The 15,975-nt window shown below is 42.6% G+C and overlaps 1 long non-coding RNA gene across 3 annotated transcripts in view; it reads left to right on the top strand.

The window, feature by feature from the left end:
- The window catches only part of LOC135365248 (uncharacterized), a 49,118-nt gene extending 35,583 nt beyond the window's left edge, over window positions 1–13,535 (top strand). For 2 of the 3 annotated variants that reach the window (XR_010412882.1, XR_010412881.1), the window contains 3 exons: window positions 3,492–3,587; window positions 10,574–10,619; window positions 11,538–13,535. This is a non-coding gene — a long non-coding RNA (uncharacterized LOC135365248). The remainder of the gene's footprint in view (window positions 1–3,491; window positions 3,588–10,573; window positions 10,620–11,537) is intronic. The other variant, XR_010412883.1, reaches the window with a different exon arrangement.
- The last annotated feature ends 2,440 nt before the right edge of the window (window positions 13,536–15,975 follow it).

Below are 15,975 nucleotides of genomic sequence, written 5' to 3'. Positions count from 1 at the left end.
AGAGAGACTCTTAAGTATCTCAACTTCCCAGGCAATCCTGATTACTGCCAAGTATGAACACATCTCAACTACAGCTGTCTACTTACTCCTTTCTTGGACATAGGTTTCCACTGATACCTCAAGTTCTTTCTTCTGATGTCTGTTCAATCTTCCTCTAGCCCTCTCAGACACACCCCTCCCCTGTGTTTCCATGCATACTACATCCACGAGGAACATTTAAGTATTATATTCCTCAACAAAGTTGAGGGCTGTGGGCCACTCAATACTCCATCACTCCACTACTACAGCAACCAGCCAACCTATCTTTCACTTTCTGGATTTTCCAGAAGGAGTCAGACTCAAGGGTACAGTGTTCTCCAAACTAAGAAGAGATCTTATTAAACTCTGAATGGTCTCCTTAAAATACCTCTTTCTTAATTTAAAAGGAAGAAGGAGGCAAACCCACCCTTCCCATGCTTAGGGTAGCACTCAAAGAATCCCAAATGCTCTCCAAAGAAATTTTGTTAGAAGACACTACATCCCAAAATTGCAAAGAAAGCAATATATATATTTGAGTAGAGTGAGAAAAGGACTAAAATGAAGCATGTATCTATTAAATGTACGCAGCTAATGAATCACTGAACACTACATCAAAAACAAGATGTACTATATGTTGGCTGAGTGAATTTAAATAAAGAAAATACAGCGTATATACATGGTTCATGCATTCATTTTCAAAATTAACTTATTCTAGGACAAGTAACTATCAGTAATGTCAATTATGTAAATGACACTCAAGGCACAAGTTGTGATGAGCACTGGGTGTTTTACGTAACTAATGAATCATTGTACACTACATCAAAAATGAATGATGTACTATACAGTGGCTAACTGAACATATTAAAAAAAATAAAAATTAAAAAAATTAAATCCATTTAAATACAAAAAAGTGATACAATTTCATGAGATATATCTTCCCCAGAAACTAATAGAATTTGAACAGCAAAAATTTAAAAAAAATTTAAAAAGAAATTTTGTTCTCTTATCTTCAAGGCTGACTTTGTTATGCTTATTCCAAAAGAGGGTTTTAACAGATACAGAAGTGGATTTCAACACCACTTTTTTTTTTAAGATTTTATTTATTTATTTGGCAGAGAGGTCGAGAGAGCACAAGCAGGGGAAACAGTAGAGGGAGAGGGAGAAGCAGGCTCCCAGCTGAGCAGGGAGCCCGAAGCGGGGCTCCATCCCAGGACCCTGAGGATCACGACCTGAGCCGAAGGCAGACGCTTAACCATCTGAGCCACCCACGTGCTCCTCACCACCACTTTTAAGTTGTGTATATTGTGACCTCTCATTTCACTTTGGAGTATGGTCTTTACTATCCTGGTGCTTCAAACGAAAGTTCCATTTCAACAGAATTTATCAGGTATCTGTATCCAGAATTGCATTCACTATCTTTAACGAACAATAGGGCATGGGAACCTCTACATCAGAAGGGAAACCTCACTGAAAACAGGAGCTGGGATAGCCATGATATTGCATAACAGATTAACATCAGCCCTCTGGCTCCTCCCACTAGAATCTATACCCTGTGAAAGCAAGGCACTTGTCTGTCTCATTCACCACTGTATCTTTTGAACCAAAAACAATAGCTAAGCACAGAGTATGTACTCAAAAAACATCAGGTGAGTGAACTGAATGAAAAACACTATGTGCCAGGCAACACTGATAAAAGCTTTACATTAAAACACACACTTCAAAGATAGTTCTTGTTCTTTGTTAGATGAAAGAACTGAAGTTCAAAGCAGTTAAGGGACTTGTCTAAGGTCATACATGACAGTGTCTAAGCTGGAATTCAAGTCTAGCCACTCTGACTACAGAACCCATAAATTTCTCTATCAGACTATCCATTACAAGCAAAGCTAATAGGTGTTGTATACTGCCAGTTTCGAAGGGCTGCAACTAAGCCTGATGCTTCTCATATTTCAATAAAAAGAACAAAACAGGACCCAGATAACTGTCATACTATGTACACAAAATACATGCCTAACAAGATATAGGTATGCTGTAGTAATTCAAGAGAAGGCACTATCAGGGGCGCCTGGATGGCTCAGTCGTTAAGCATCTGCCTTCAGCTCAGGTCATGGTCCCAGGGTCCTGGGATCGAGCCCTGCACTGGGCTCCCTGCTTGGCGGGGAACCTGCTTCTCCCTCTCCCACTCCCCCTGCTTGTGTTCCTGCTCTTGTTGTCTCTCTGTCAAATAAATAAATAAAATCTTTAAAAAAAGAGAAGGCACTATCAAACTTTACTGAGCAAGATGCACTACCAGAAGGTTCTTCAAGGTGATGGCTTCTCAGATGAGTTTGAAGAGAAGTTTTTATTTTAATAGTTGTAAATAGGGAACAAATGCACTCTAGGAGAATGAAAGGGTGGGGTTGTAGTAGAAACAGAAAGAAGAGAATCTATGAAGCTAAATCTATCAGTTTTAGTAGCTCATCAGATATGGTATATAAAGAGAAAGAAGGACTATTGATAATAAAGATTTAAGAACTTCAAACTAAAATAAAGACAAAGAAAAAAACAAACCGACAAACACAAAGAAGAGGTCATTACCATTAAGAGGACAAAAACAAGGGTGCCTGGGTGGCGCAGTTGGTTAAGTGACTGCCTTCGGCTCAGGTCATGATCCTGGAGTCCCTGGATCGAGTCCCGCATCAGGCTCCCTGCTTGGCAGGGAGTCTGCTTCTCCCTCTGACCTTCCCCCTTCTCATGTGCTCTCTCATTCTCTCTCTCTCTCTCTCCCTCTCTCTCTCTCTCAAATCAATAAATAAAATCTTAAAAAAACAAAACAAACAAAAAAACCTGATTGTGATTTGGAACCAAAACTAAAGGCAATGACAAGAGTCTATAGGATCAATACATATGTCAAAAAATTAGCTAGATTCTGAGGACTGCTAGTGGACTTCAAAAATTTGTGGTGGACCCAAACAGCATCTTTCAAGAGATGAAACTCTGCTCTGGAAAGTGGGGAAATAGGTTTATTAGGCTTTTCTATTATCTATTAATATAATTAATATGCATCTATTAGCTTTTCAGAGAAAGCAAAAAATGATAACAGGTCCAAAATAGTCACTGTGGTTTCTGGTACGTCATTACCATCTCTGGGCTGTTCATTATAGTATTTGGCAAGTATACAAGACCAAGCTTAGCTTCTTGGTATCTGGTTGCCTGAAGGTTATGCACAGCCATGCCCCTTTACATGTAGCTACAGGGGAAAATCCCCATAGGAGGGGTTGAGAATTATCTGTCCTGCCTGTGGACAACGTGGAACAGACAGAGGAAAAGCTAGGAGCAATAACATATATATTTAACATTTTAATTTTCACACAATACTGATTTCCAGTATCATTGACAACAGAGTATAGTTAAAAATCATGAGGCATTTGAGCTTCCATATATCTTTCTCTATTCATCACTTGAGATGTGCTTCTAGGTCTTTATTCTTCTTCCAGAATACTGAACAGGGATTTACTCCTTAAAGTGCTTGAGTCATTTGAATTTGTCAAACCATGGAAAGATCCCTGCGTCACCAAGGACACAACAAAATGGTAAGTATGGCCTGACTGTGTTTTAGGATTCACCTCAGGGTCTCTGGTTCCAGAAATAAAATGATGTCTGTGGTGCTCAGTAGCCAGCTCCAAACTTAACTGTTCAAATGGGAGCAGCTACCCTTCCCCCAGTTAAGAGGAGATCTCAGCATGTTTACAGTTGTTTTAAGGGATAAAAGTAGAAACTTTGAGGATTTTCATGGCATTCTTGGCCTGTTCTTTGGCAGTCAGCGACATCTGTCTAGTACCTCACATTAGGTCTATGAGAGCAACAAGAATGCATGGCGTAAAAGCTGACCCCAAGGTTGACAGGTCCCCTACCTTTCTTCTGCCACATCAGAGAGATGGAGTGGAGAGAGAAAAACCCAGCAATCAGAGAACACAAGTCCCAGTTCCATATCTGCAAGGTGGGAATGATGGGTTTTATTCTGCCTATTTCCTGGGGCTGTTCTGGGAATTAAAAAGTTGACAGAGGGGGCACCTGGGTGGCTCAGTCGGTTAAGCGTCTGCCTTCAGCTCAGGTCATGATCTCAGGGTCCTGGGATCGAGCCCCGCATCGGGCTGCCCGCTCTGTGGGGAGTCTGCTTCTCCCTCTCCCTCTGCCTGCCCCTCTGCCTACTTGTGCTGTCAAATAAAAAATCTTTAAAAAAAAAAGAAAAAAGTTGACAGAGGATACAAAACTGCAATAAACAGAAGAGTTGTATCTGCCCACCTATTCTTTTCACTTATCCGTTCAACAAATATTTACTGAGTATACGTTTGTGTTAGGCACCATCCTATTCTCAGGGTACGCACTGACGGGTAAAACAGAAATCGTCCCTGTCCTTACAGACCTGTCCACCTACTGGTCTATCTACATGAGGTATCAGAATCGGTATTGTCATGCACAGACTTCATCCTAACCTAAGAATCCAACATATGGATAGCTGTATGTGTATATATACATGTGTATGTATATTTCAAGCTCTGATACAATGTATGTGTGTGTATAGGCATATGTATTTTTTTTAGTTCTGATCAGGGGTTATTCACTTAGGAAGTAAGATTAGAAATGGAGTCTAGAGGATATTATGCTGAGCAAAATAAGTCAATGAGAGAAAGACAAGTATCATATGACCTCACTGATATGAGGAATTCTTAATCTCCGGAAACAAACTGAGGGTTGCTGGAGTTGTGGGGGGTGGGAGGGATAGGGTGCCTGGGTGATAGACATTGGGGAGGGTATGTGCTATGATGAGTGCTGGGAATTGTGTAAGACTGTTGAATCACAGACCTGTACCTCTGAAACAAATAATACATGATAAAAAAAAAAAAAAAAAGTAGGAAGGGAAAAATGAAGGAGGGGAATAGGAGAGGGAGATGAACCATGAGAGACTATGGACCCTGAGAAACAAACTGAGGATTCTAGAGAGGAGGGGGCTGGAGGGATGGGTTAGCCTGGTGATGGGTATTAAAGAGGGCACGTTCTGCATGGAGCACTGGGTGTTATATGCAAACAGTGAATCATGGAACACTACATCAAAAACTAATGATGTAATGTATGGTAATTAACATAATAAAATAAAATTTAAAAAAAGAAACGGAGTCAAGTAGACCAGTATTTGTAAGCAGGCTCTATCACTTAATAGCTGTCAGCTGGGCAATTTACCCCGTTTCTACTATCCTTAGGAGTCTTTCTATGTACAGTCAGGGTAACAATAGTTGCTCCATCTTAGCGCTGCTAGAATTTAAAGAATTAAATCTTATTAAGCATTTCATGAAGCAGCTGGCACACCTAGAATCCTCTATAAATTATGGCTGAAACTTTTACTTGGAGATACTCTTTTTTCCATGCAGCTTCTGGAGACTAGACGGTCAGTCCTCCCACCATCTCGGTGAAGCTTGTCACTGAGGGCGACTTTGAGCAATTTCTAAATAATTCACGTGGCCAGAAGCAGGCCCAGACATGGGCACAGGGACTTACTGCTGCCTGCCCGAGTTTATTGCATTCCTATGCAGGATTCTGAAGCCCTGATGCCCCCATAAATAACTCAGAGCATGGGGAAGCTACCTCCCCTCGAAGCTACCCTGCCAATTTCCTGGGAGCCCGTGACCCCAGCTGCAGCCGGAAGTGGAGGCAAACGAGTCAAACCCCACCGCAGGGAAAATCCTCGGGAAATGTGGCGGTTCTACTTCCAAAGAAACTAACAAAGGAGCTTCCAAAGCAGCTAACCTTCCATAGGCCCATCTTTCAGGACCCTGAGTGGGAAAGAGAAATCTGGTCTGCAGCTCCCTGCCCCAGGAGCCTACCTAAGAGGCAATGGATAGAACCCCCATGCCTCACGAGAGCCAGCAAAGGGCCCTCCAGTTGCCGAGGGCCTTCGTGCTGCTGTGCAACCTCCCACCTCAGAGGGCCAATTAGGAAAGGCTCCCCGGGTCTGGCTGAGGAAAGATCACTAGAGGGAGTTTGCCATTGTCAAGAGCTGCTTCCTCAGGGTCTCGCTGTGTGCGCCGCACTCTGTCAGCTCCTGCTAGTTGAAAGTAATTGAAGCAGGTGCCACATTAATATTTATCATTCCTCCTTTAAACAGCATTTGATCTGTGTGAAATGCCACGCACAGAAACTTTCCCATGAGCTCATTCCCCAGCGTCCTACTTCTCGGGGACACCCGCTACCTAAAAATCGGAGGCTAGATTTTCCAGTTCATTAGCAGAGGACTTGCTAATTGTGAACTACCATGATGCATTTGATCAAATATCCTTTTCTCAGAGATCTGTTTGCAGTTCTTTTCTGCGGAATCTCAACTACCTTCCAGGTGAAAGGGTGTTCACTTCATAGGGTTACTGTAACAAAGTACCACAAACAGGGTGGCTTAAAATAGGAATTTATTATCTCAAAGTTCTGGAAGACTGACGTCCAAAATTAAGGGGGTCTACAGGGTTGGTTCCTTCTGGGGAAGAAGGTGTTTCATGCCTCCACCCTAGCTTTTGGTGCTTACCAGCAATTCTTGGTGCTCTTTGGCTTGTAGCATCCTCAAGTCCAGTCTCTGCCTCCACTTGTACATGGCCTTCTTTCCTGTAGGGCCTTTTTGTATCTCGAGATCACCCTCTTTTTCTCTACGTATGGACACCAGTTATTAGATTTAGGACCCACCTGAATCCAATATAGCCTCATCTTAATTTTATTACATCTTGAAAGACTATTTCCAAATAAAGTCCCCTTCACAGGTCCGGGGAGATAGAACTTCAATGTATTGTTTTGGGGAACACAATTCAAACCACCACAGGGTAGAAGTAAAGAAGATTGGCCAGAGATCCATTTGATACTTAGGTTTCTTTGGAAGGTCTCCTGGTCTTACATACAAGGAGTATGTAGGAGAGCTAGCACCAGAATTCAGGGTCATGAATGCATACTCAGTGACCACAGAAGGTCCTAGGATAATGACACAGTAAATTCTCATTATTCAGGGTAGTTAATGTTTTCTCAAATAGTTACAAATCTAGAACCAGCAAATATTAAACCATTTCTCCTAGGAGAAATACAGGATTAGGTTCTTGTGAGCCCCTGGTCACACCATTTTGATCCACTATATGTAACCTTGTTTTGTATGTCTTTGTTTAAAGAAATCTTATTTCATGCATACTGCTAATTCACTAACACTGAACCCATAGCCAACAACAGTGTAACCCGTAACTGAATGAGGCTTTTCTAACACATGGCATTTTTCTCAATAAGGCACATCACAGCCTTCTTGAAATGAGGAACACTAGACAACACTGCGCTTGGGGTCCAATTTATTTTTTAATTTTTTTAAGATTATTTATTTGAGAGAGCTAGGGAGAGAGAAAGCACAAGCAGTGGGGAGGAAGAGAGGAAGAGGGAAAAGCAGACTCCCCGCTGAGCAGGGAGCTGGGGGGCTAGATGGGGGCTAGATCCCAGGACCCTGAGATCATAACCTGAGCCAAAGGCAAACGCTTAACTGACTGAGTCACCCACCACCCCTGGGGTCCATTTTAAACAGCAACATAGTAAAAAGAGCAAAACCGAGGGGGGAAAATAGCACTATGCTCAAAAAGGACTTGTGTATAGGATGAGAGCTAAAACATAACTTCTCACTTTTTGTTGTTGTTTTAGAAATTATTTTAACAAATACATATTTGAATTACAGTGTGATTGATTTCTTAATGTTACTTTAATGATTTATTTAAGAGAGCGTGCACGCAGGGGAAGGGGCAGAAGTACGGAAAGAGAATCTCCAGCAGACTTCCCATTGAGTGCAGAGCATGACAAGGGGCTTGATCTCATGACCCTGAGATCATGACCTGAGCCAAAATCAAGAGTCAGATGCTTAACCCACTGAGGCACCGAGACACCCCTATTAATGTTACTTGAAATGAAATACTATCTTAAAATTTTCTCAGTCTTAAATTACAAAGTGGTTAGTGTCTATAGATAAACCCCATGAACAAAAGATCTTTAGGGTTCTCAGTAACTGGGGACCTGAGGCAAAAACATTTAAGAACCACTGACACAGGGGAAAGAAAAGTGATCCTAGATAAGCAACTGCACTCCCCAATACCAGGTTCTTCTTTGAAAAAATGAGAATAATCCTAAATGCTCACAGGGTCACTAGAAGGAGAAAGTGTGCTGAGGTGTGTGGAGGTACCGTGCAAACTTCACAATACTCACAAAGGTGATTTCCTTACTATTCATGACAATTTAGACTAAAATTTCATTAACTATGCCAGTAATAACTACTTTCCTGTCATAAAAATACATGGATTTAAATCATCAAGTAAAACATTTTTATCTCATCCCCAAGACAGGTTCGTTTTTGGGGTTTTCGTTACTTTTTTAAGTCTTTAAACTTCAGAAATTCTGATCACAGGTAAGACTCATTTGTAAAATTATTTCCTAATCATGTTTTTGGAGTACATGTAGCTACTGCAGCAAAACTCTGGAAAAGATTTGCAGTGGCATGAAAGCAAGGAGTAATGGTATGGTTGCATGAACCATCTAGGAGAGCCAAACTACAACACCGAGGTAAGACTCACTGACCACCCACTTCCTGAGGATAGGAGCAAATAATGTTAGTGTGGCAAACAATAGCAACTTCCTCATCTAATGCCTCACCTAAAGCAGGAATCTAAGAATCTGACAATTTCTCCAGTCTCTGTTTAAATACTTCCAGAAGTTGGCGACTTACCACCTCATAAAGCAGTTCATTTTATGTATTACAATTTTTTTTCATTATGCCTATCTGATTATTTAAAAAAGCAAAGGACCTTCTTCTTGAGTTTTAACAAGTTCCCAAGTGAGGTTGCTGCTGCTGGTCAGACACCAGCCTTCGAGAACCATGGATCCAGGAGTCTAACCACAGTTCCTCACACAACTTATGTGGTGGGCATGTTCTGACTTGTATCCAGCTGACTTTCAACAGTGCCCATTGACAGTTCTGAGATGGTCTACATGGCAAACTCTCAGTAACTGCTTCTTAATAGAAGAGCAGTGGTGTGAATAATCCACTACCATGGATAATCCAAAAGCCTTTTCAGCTTGCTTTTGGAAGGTGTGCAAGTCGGATTTTAATTTTTCAGGATCACTGGATTTGCCTTCTAATAGGTTTTGCTGACTGAGGCCAATGTGAAAATTGAGTGACTGTTTCCTGGGTAAACACATGCTTTCCCCAGAGCGGGGGCAAGCCAGCTAAGCCTAGCATGCTAGCCATGAAGACAAAACTGGCATCCATAATCCACAAGGCAGACCACCTCTGTAGAGCATAACTGAGAGCTGAATCCACACAGAACACTTTTAAAATTGTAGTTACTAAAAGTATGTATGAGAATTGGGAAGTTTGGGGGGAAACTCATCATTTGTTTTATACGGTCCCCAAAATAATTAAACTCAAGCAATGTATGGCATCCAAACTCTTTCCTTTGTACCCTGTGTCCAACCACTCAAGAAACAAACAAAAACCATGAAAACCTGTGTGTGTGTGTGTGTGTGTGTGTGATTTTACCTTAGGGAGGTTATAAAAGAAAACCACCACCCAAAAGCTCATAAATCCCACCATTGTAACTGATAAAGTTCAAGCATGTGGTTAGAGGTAGCTGTCATCTATAAAAGTAGTTTCCAGTAGTTGACTTGTGGATAACCTGTATCACAACCAACTGAGAACTTATTAAATACAGATTCCTTCCCCTGCAACTCGTCCCTGAAATTCTGTGCGGTCTCTGCTCCCCTCTGACAATCTAGGTTTCCTCTTCCATCTCAGGGTCTCAAACGATACACAGAATCAATCAGCTACTCCTAAACCAACGTGTAAATATTTGGGGGAAAATGGTTATTTAGAGGCTCTGTAAATAAAGTCTTATTCTCACAGAAATGCAAAATAACGCCAGAAAGGGGGGAAATGTTAACACTACCTACCATTTTTTTAGCTCTTATCAGAGATCAGATACTGTGTTAAATGCCACACACAATTATTGTACTTAATCCTCACAAAATGTGACCAAGTGGGTCTTTTTCTTGGCCTCACTCCACAGGTAAGAATACTGTGTGTCCCCAAATCACACAGAGTGGCACATCTACCACTAGAATCCCCTTTGCCAGACTGAAAGCCCCTTCTTTCAACCACTGTGCAATATCATCCCCCAAATAAACATACGCCAATTACAATATCTCTTTAAGAAAAATGCCTCCTTGCAAATCATCGTGTGTACAACAATCTGTTATGCGTTACTTACATAGTAAGATCTTCTGGTCACTGGTGTCAGCCATGCTAACTGTGACCAAGTGGACTTCACTTGCCACAGACACAGTTCTAGGGCTTTACATTACACCTGTGCTCTGTATATTGCTCCTCTCTTTCCTCAGGTCTTTCTCTTGGAAGGTGAGGTAATGGATACTGCTCGAAAGTAGGAAGGCACTAATGCCCCATGGAGGAAACCTTGGGACAATGAAAATCTGGGGGGAGCAAATAAATGGCTTCCTTCTTCCCTTGCAGGAACTGTCCTGAGAAGCAATCTATAAACTTCTGTGAAGACAGCCTTGTAAGTTGGAACGATCAATCCCACTTGATCCTAAGCAGTTGCTCACTTGGTAATATGGTTTATATTGGCTCATTGATCCTTGTTCCTTCCCTGCCTCATACCCCTTTCTCCTTCAGTGTGGCTCTCTGGGACTGTACCCACTTCATGGCTCGGCTTTCTAGAATCTCTGGCTGGGACAACTGGCAACTTGCCAGCTCCAAAGTACATGCAAGTAACAGTGATACTTTCAGCCCTTGTAAGGGGTGGAGCAAACGAGGAAGAAGAAAACTAGGGAACCACCTAACTATGAGATAGTTTTAAAGAAGACAATACAGGGCGCCTGGGTGGCTCAGTTGGTTAGGCGACTGCCTTCGGCTCAGGTCATGATCCTGGAGTCCCTGGATCGAGTCCGCATCGGGCTCCCTGCTCGGCAGGGAGTCTGCTTCTCCCTCTGACCCTCCCCCATCTCATGTGCTCTCTCTCTCTCTCTGTCATTCTCTCTCTCAAATAAATAAATAAATAATCTTAAAAAAAAAAAAGAAAAAAAAAAGAAAATTCTTGGTACAGCTTAAAACTGATTGTTTTTCGGGGCGCCTGGGTGGCTCAGTCAGTTGAGCGACTGCCTTCGGCTCAGGTCATGATCCTGGAGTCCCGGGATCGAGTCCCGCATTGGGCTCCCAGCTCGGCAGGGAGTCTGCTTCTCCCTCTGACCCTCCTCCCTCTCATGCTCTCTGTCTCTCATTCTCTCTGTCTCAAATAAATAAATAAAATCTTTAAAAAAAAAAAAAAAAGAAGAAGAAGAAGACAATACAGTTTCTGGAAAAAGCCTTCCCCTGCTTTCAGCCATGCAATACGAACATTGCCACAGCTTTGTGAGCAAGAAAAGGCAATAATGGCAAGTGGGCAAATAATGAATGGTTTGTCCTTCTTTTCCTACAGGAAGATCTTGCTCTTGGTCTGCCTCCAATGTTACACGGAACTCATTGCCCTGGGATCGAGTCTACAGAAGCCAAGCCTTGTTACAGACCCTCCCCGGGAAACGGGAAAAATGAGCCTCCTGGAACTGACATCAGAAACTAGAATGTCCCTTTCAGGCCTCACTCCAGGGGAACTGGAAAACCATGGCTGTTTCCCCAGAAATGAACCAGTCCGGGGAAGGTGTGGCTGTAAGCCAGAGTGAGAACTGAGCAGGTGTCCCTCAGGACACAGGTTCCCAGCACCTTCTCCAGGCGAACAAAATTAACATGTGTTTCCTTTCTTCTCTATTCTAGGAGAATCTGCCCAACGGACCCAGAAAAACAGAAAATAAAAATGACAAGAGTTATTTTAGAAATCCTTAGGAAGCATGCATCTATATACACTGAATGAAATACAGAGCTAAAACATGTGTCTGAATAATACAAACTCCAAATATGTTGGCCTTAAATGGATTTTCAGATGTGGACACACTAGGCAGTTGTGGCCTTTGTTGCATGTTCCCACGCTTCATGCATTGACAGCATATGAAAATTCGCCAGAGTTCTCCAGGATCACAATGACCTAAATGCTGACTCAGGATCAGATACATGAGCCGTTGCTAACAGGATTATGCCACAGATAGAATAATGCAAACCCAGGTGTGTCTGTGTGTGTGGCTATGTTCACGTGTGCGCCCATCCAAACTCAATACTTATTTTCTAAATGGATGAGTGATATGTTTAAACGTAGATACTGCCCTATTAGGATATAAAGATTCAGGAAATATATACGAAGTTTTTGTTTGTTTGTTTTTAAAGATTTTATTTATTTATTTGAGAGAGAATGAGATAGAGAGAGAGCATGAGACAGGGGAGGGTCAGAGGGAGAAGCAGACTCCCTGCCGAGTAGGGAGCCCGATGTGGGACTCAATCCTGGGACTCCAGGATCATGACCTGAGCCGAAGGCAGTCGCTTAACCAACTGAGCCACCCAGGCGCCCCAGTATACGAAGTTTTGATAACACGGCAAGTCCTATGCTGGCATTGCCTTAGAGGAATATCAAAAGGTGCGTAAGACCTAATCCCAACATTAAACGAAATCACAGTGGCAGGAGGTTATGGTGATTGGCACTGTTACACTAATCGAGTATTTAAGGATCTCACTTAAGAAAAAAGCAAGAGGTACAAAGAGTGGACAGCCAAGGGTTAACACTTGGCAGCATTTGAATTCCTGGATCCACTTGTTCCCGTCACTTGGTTGCTCACCCGCCTTTTTTTTTGTGATGTGTTTTACTCAACCCTTCCCAGAATTCTGTGAGTTAACAAATTCTCTTCTTGGACTGAACTTAAGTTTGTTCCTCTCATGCATAACGCAAAATAACTTATCCTATTACAGCATCCAATGAGAACACAGACCAAAAAGCCACTTTAAAAGCATCAAGTCATCTATGAAAGTACACGCTTCTTTTATTAAGACTCCTCTTTGTGACCAACCTGGACCCTCACTCACTGTCTAACTCACCGGGTCCCGGCCTCATCCACTGGGGAGAGCCCACATGCTGCCCCGGTGTGCATGTGTACCATCAGGCAACCACAGGACAGCACCCCCTGCTCCCACACAAACCAGCTCCAGCTGTATTTTCAGGGCCATCACTTTGGGCTGAGCCAAGAGGTCTGCTTTCACTCTGCGAAGACGTACCAACAGCCGCCATCCTGCCGTCTCTTGCCTGACAACTTTCTGGGAGGCCAAGCATCAGTTTTAGAATGAGAAGGTTTCTCTTCTATCCTTCAAAAATGAGGAAGGCCTGGACAGGAGAGGTCTATGGCTACTTAAGGGGTCATCTTAGATTAAGGATTTGGAAACTCATGATTTATGGAGGGAGGGCTTTATTAGACATCTCATCAATTCCCATAGGTCAGGGCCCTTGGATGCCATTCCAACTTTGCTGCTCATTTCACAGCACAATTAATGAATAAAATATTTAAGCCCGGTTTGCTTCTGATGACTAAGTGATATTCTCTGGCCTCTGATCATCTAAAATCGTATTATCCCCACTGCCACCCGGAATCTCAGTTCCATACCAAGATGTCCTACTGTCAGTTCTGACCTACACTGACAGCCCCCACTGAGCTTCTCAAGGACTCTGTAAGGCTGGTACTCTTCTCCTTGCTGTGTTAGTTATCCCCTTACTAAATGGAGTGTGCTCAGGGCCCTCAGAAAATACAGCTAGCTGGTGGGTTTTCTGTTGTTACAGTAGACCCATTCCAGTGTGCCACTTCTGAGCCTTCTGACGCCTTCCTCCCATATCAGTCATGGAAGTTCTGCCATCTCTTTGTCACTTAAATGACCAATTTATTCAAGCTTCTAAGCCTTATCCCAGAAACATACTAGGCCCAGCTTCCAAAGTCCTGCCACAGTGTCGATCAGGTGATACAGGAGAGAGCCCCCTATCAGCAAGCTCTCCTTATTCAATTTATTATGCTCTCCACCTTGATTCTGCACCCTCAAACTCCAACTCTGCACTTCCAGTTAATGCATGATAGTCAAGTCATGTGGCCCCTTTGACATATAATTCCTAGGACACCTTAGAGCAGCTATTCCTGCCATCTGCCCCTCATCACTGGTCTGGTAACCAGGAGAGGAAGAGCAGGAAGCAGATTCTGAAGACCAACATTGTCTTATGAAGCACCTGCCTCATTTGAGATTTCTCTATAACTTCAAGCAAAAGGTATGGGGTAGATGGATGGGATGGGCTCGGCTCCATCTTCCAACAAGGGAAAGAGACACTTCTGGAGGCTCAGAGGGGTCAGGTGCACCTGCAAGTTAAAGTTGCTCAAGTAGGTCTACCCAGTTATCTTCATCCCCACTCCAGGACCACACTTTACTGGCTGTGATTTGACATGGGAGCCTTACACAGGCTCGGAATCAGCTTTCTCCAAAGTTTTGCCAATCTCCCACTTACAGTATCTGGTTATGTCCTCCAGCAGCAGGTGATAAAGTTCTCTCTAAAAGTTGCAGAGGAGGCCCTTTGACCTTCATGCTTTAGTTGAATTTGGTTATTGATTATCCCGAGCTTGCCCACTCTTCTCTTCAAAATATCAAGGGCAGACAGCAACATCATTATAATCAGGATCTTCCTAGATCTTTCAAATGCTTGGGATTAGTGCATGAGTTGGGGCATCCCTTCCACTTGTATCCTCTATGGGTGCACTGCAGGCCACAGCCTCGGCTTAGCATATGCACTACAACTTCCTGCTAGCAGTTGCTGCTAAGTCCATCTGCCATTGGTTACAGTGTCTTCATGACCAACTGATGGCGAGAGATCCACCTCCAGAAATCCATCCTAGCAGGCTGCTTCCTAGGACCACTCCTGGTACCAAATCTCATGGGTGGGTTTCTTGCCAGCACAAATTAAGAAAGAAACTCAAGGGCTGTATGAAGGGAGTACCCTCTGGTTTTCTTCTTTCTGGGATCACATGCTTATGTAGTACTGCTTCTCTATGGGTATCAACTGAATTGTCCCCTCCTCCACCATTCTCTCTCTCTCTCAATGCAAACTTCCCATATTCCTATGTGTACACAGCCAAGAAAGACAGTCAAAATCAGTTTAAATCTCTCTTCAAATAAACCAGAAGTTATTATGTAGCATGATTTCTAATTCCAAATTCTAGGCAAAAAAAATCTTATTTATCTAGCCAAGGTAAAAGCTCATCAGCTTGGCCACAGTGGTTAAGAGGATAATGTGACATAGAAAAGACTTGACTCTTTGGGCCTATTCCTGTGGCAGCAACTCACTGAGGGAAGAGAAAAGTTTAAGCAGATACTGCAAACTTTTCTATTAGACCTTCCTTCTCTTGACAGAGCCCAACTAGCTTACTGACATGGATATTACCACAATTTACAGAATCAAATATACCAATATTTTCTGACAAAATATTTCTCTGGTTTCAGTAAGACATATGAGAAATACCACAACCTTGTTTCAAGACCAGTAGAATGGAAGTTCCATGAGTGTAGGAATTTTATCTACTTTGTTCAGTAATGTATTGCCAGCACTTAGAAAACTCTCTATATCACAGCGAGTTTTCAGTCCATTTCTTAAGTGAATGAGTTAAGAAATGTCTGATGTTAGAAAGATCTGTTTTCAAGTCCCAAGTCCATGCATTGGATTCTGGCTGTTTTCTTGTGTATAAAACGAGGGCTAATAACAACATCGACTTTACAAGGTTATTTTGAAGGTCAAGTGAATATTGACACTATCATGAACCCCAGCTCTGAGAGTACAGGAAGTGTTCAGTAAATAAGAGCGATTATTCAGAGAGTCATGCCAGGACACCGTAAGGCGACTGCAACGAAAACAAGCCAGAGAATGCAGAGTAAGTAATACTTTCCCAAGAGAAAGATGCGTCTTCCTTTTTGGG

This window comes from Mirounga angustirostris, unplaced genomic scaffold, assembly GCF_029215605.1.
Source record: "Mirounga angustirostris isolate CCGP_5_RB_7025 unplaced genomic scaffold, mMirAng1.0.hap1 SCAF_7, whole genome shotgun sequence".
NCBI lineage: Eukaryota > Metazoa > Chordata > Mammalia > Carnivora > Phocidae > Mirounga > Mirounga angustirostris.
Note: the sequence above shows the minus strand (reverse complement) of the source record. Positions and strands in the feature narration are given on the sequence as shown.